Raw genomic sequence first — 3,554 nt, forward strand, 5'->3', positions numbered from 1 at the left:
GTTGCCTTGCTCAAGGGCACCTCACTAGTGCACAGGAAGTGAAACTGGCACCTCTCCAGCTACCAGTCCACACTCCCAAGCCAAGTCCCTACACACTGAGCTACTGCCGCCCCTTATGAAGAAAGTAAAAAGAGAAGAAGAAATGGGAGAGTGGGGTCGAGGGAGGGCTGTGTGTGTGTGTGTGTGTGTGTGTGTGTGTGTGTCTTCAACAGAAAAATGGGGATCACAGTGTATGTGTTATGGCAAATATGTATATGTGTAGGGTTATTGTGGATGGTGGACAGGCAAACAGACATGATTCACTCTTTATTACTGACTGAAGACAGACAGATCTTCCACATCCACAGAAACAGAACTGTTGCAGTCCACACCTTTTTTATATATTTCTAATTCAGACTTCCACTATATCCCCTATTCACAGTTAACAGTCAAAAATGATGGTATAGTAAATAGAAAAAAAGCCTCATTACATCACATTTATATAAATTAGGAACGTTTTAGATGTTGAAAGATTCCTGTTTATATGGTAACAGCATTTCTCATCTGATAGTTGTCCAGAAAGTACAAACAAAAGTATACTTTTATATACTCTCCTTCTGTATGAGAAGCCTGTTGTCCCACTCAGCTCTATGCATATAAGTCAGTTTAACCCCCTGCAGTGTAATCGTGTTTGAGGATCGATAACTGAAATGTACTACTGTTACTACTGTACATACTGTTAATTAGACAAGTAGTCTAATCCATATCGATCACTAAAATGAAATTGATGCATCCCCAAGTCAACTTAAAATATGTGTACATAGAAACTGAGTGTGAACGCAACAGGACTTGTAAATAGCTGCACGGTATTGTGAGCAGTACAATATTATATCTGATCTGTTCTGACAGTGTGTGGGAAATTATCACTTCCTTTTTTCATTCTCTAATATTAACCAAAGTATGTTGCAAAGGCCAGCATCTTTAACTTACCACAGACAAAGTTTCTCAAGCTTTTAGGCTCTATCTCTACCTCAGTCATCCTTCTGTTGTCACATGGCCTTTGTAAGGTTGAAAAATTTATTTGAAATATTTTGGATATGAACATTCAGTCTAGGTTTAAAAAAAATAAGCAGCATTATAGTTCCCCCAGAACCTCCAGAAGAATTTGTAGAAGATACGATTCATTAAGATGAGAAAAATCTTCTCATTTTAGTTTGAATGGCATTTTATTTTCAATCTGACATCATGGATGTTGGATCTGTAGTGTAAACATTCTATACATAAAAATAACAATATAATTGTATAATAATAATATAATTATCTCAAAAACTATTTCTAGCAACTTTGAGTTGTAACTTCCTGTAATTTCTTATGAGGGGCCGTACAAGCCCTAATTCATTCCGGCCCTCTTACATACATACGGCACATCAGAGAGTTTTTGTGCAGTGGTGCTTCTCAAACAGCAATTAGTGTAACCCTAACCCAAAATAAAGAACTGAGAGCAAGTCTTCTTTAGTGGTTTCATAGTGACTTCCTGCGTAAGGGCTTGTGTCCACATAGCCCCTTTTTTCAGTTGTTCCCAATGAGGAGAGAACGTGTGTGGCTGCATGCAGCTGCTCAGAGAAAAAGTGCTGCACCCAATAGTGCACTGCTGAATACAGGATCAATAGAACAACATTTTAGCCACATAAAAAAATCTGTATGAGTAAAAGTGCACACTGCACATATATTAACACTTTACCTTGCTGTCACACCCCTTCAAATGTATTTAAAAAAAGTTGAACTCATATGAATGAAATCAAATCATTTTGAGACAGAAAAAAACTTTCAGTGACAAGGTATTAGCTATAATCACTTTTTGGAAAATAGGAAACTGCATTTCATAGGTTGTACTGGCCCTTTAAAGGTATGTCAACAGGTACAAACAAGTTGGTGGGTGAGCTAGAATCTAATCCAAGTGTACCCATCATGCGCAAAGACGTACACAACTCATTCAACAACGCTGTTAGCTGTCCCCAAATAGCTCTGTTTGTAATGGCAATGTTTAACCTTCCAATGTCCGATCTTTTCCTCTTGCCATTAAGCGTGCGTCTGGTCTGCTGAGAACTGTGTGCGCTACCTCCACCTGCGCCCTCATTTCCTGTCACCTGTGCCCCAACATATACAACCCTGTCGATCTAATGAGCACCACCCAGTGTCCAAAATAATAATGCAAGATCTAATATTTACGTTGCTTTTAACTAGCCCTAATATGCCTTCAGCTTAACAGTTGTATTATCTCTGTCATATTGTTTTACCTGAATGATTCCACAACTTTCTTTCAAAATGAGGGAATAGCATTTCCTTAAAAAATAAATGCATCAGAGACCTGCTAATGACAGTGACAGGGTGACAGACCGGCCACCGTTCAGTGTGGAACTGCGAGCTGATCGTCAGAGCTAACTGAGCTAACCAAGGAGCTAACCAGCCATGAGCAACTGCTGTTAGACCTCGATGTCCGCGCTGGAAACACATAGAGTGTTTTACTGTCACTAGAAGCACATTCACAGCCATGAGTAAAACTTTATGTGGTACCTGCATTGTAGCTAAGCTAACGTCTCAGGGAGGCTAACTGTCCAGCGTCTGTTGGGGGACTGTCAGTGTTTGGGTTCATCAAGGGAAAGAATGTAGCCTGATGGTGCTTTGAAAAGTTATTAATAAATAAAAATAGTACGTAATATGAGTCATTGGTATTTTTCTTACTAATACCACATAATTTATATAATGCATACTGTGTGTACCTCTACTCGTAGACTGACATTTTAAATGAGTGATTGCAGAGAATGTTAGAGGTGACAGAGACATGTCTTCAGGTTTACTGACCACTCTGTTCACTCATTGTGTCAGGCGTAAGATTTGATGATTGACTGATAGCTTTCACATGAGAGGCTGCTGTTGACAGTGGTGTTCAGTTGGTTGCAATCTGCAACTTCAGCCCTAGGTGGCACTGAATCCTACACACCGGTCCTTGAAGCACATTGTCTCAAACACTATTACAGTTGTCAAAACATCACCACATTATATTATACTTTGTTACATTGTATACTTTATACACTTTACTTGCAAAAGGCCGCCACTCAAACAAAACATCTAACTTATGACTCTCAAGTTAATAATAAAGTTCTTGCAACTAATGGACTAAGGACACACTGATGAGAATTCACTGATCCCGCTTCAAAAGCTTCCGAAGAAATAATATATGTATATATTTAGATTTTTGTCTAAAATGTGTGGAAACCTGTAAAGAAAAAAAAAATACTTTAACTACTAAATACTTTATTTTACTTACTTTATAATTTTCTTAGACTTTGTTCTTGTTCCTGTTTCAAGTGGCATGACAGGCGATTACCTCAGAAACTATTTTGAGTGTGACTTCCTGTAAATAAAAGAAAACTGAACCCAGCTACAGTTTTATCATTAATTGGAAGAGTAACTTGTGCTGCAGAGCTGACCCACAGCAGAACAGTTGGCATTCTTATGAGCGATGGAGGAAATCTATGAGAACGTTAGACATGACAACTGTGCTGACTTAAGAG

The sequence above is a fragment of the Morone saxatilis genome, unplaced genomic scaffold, assembly GCF_004916995.1.
Source record: "Morone saxatilis isolate NCDOM2014 unplaced genomic scaffold, NCSU_SB_2.0 Contig5, whole genome shotgun sequence".
NCBI classification, from domain to species: domain Eukaryota; kingdom Metazoa; phylum Chordata; class Actinopteri; family Moronidae; genus Morone; species Morone saxatilis.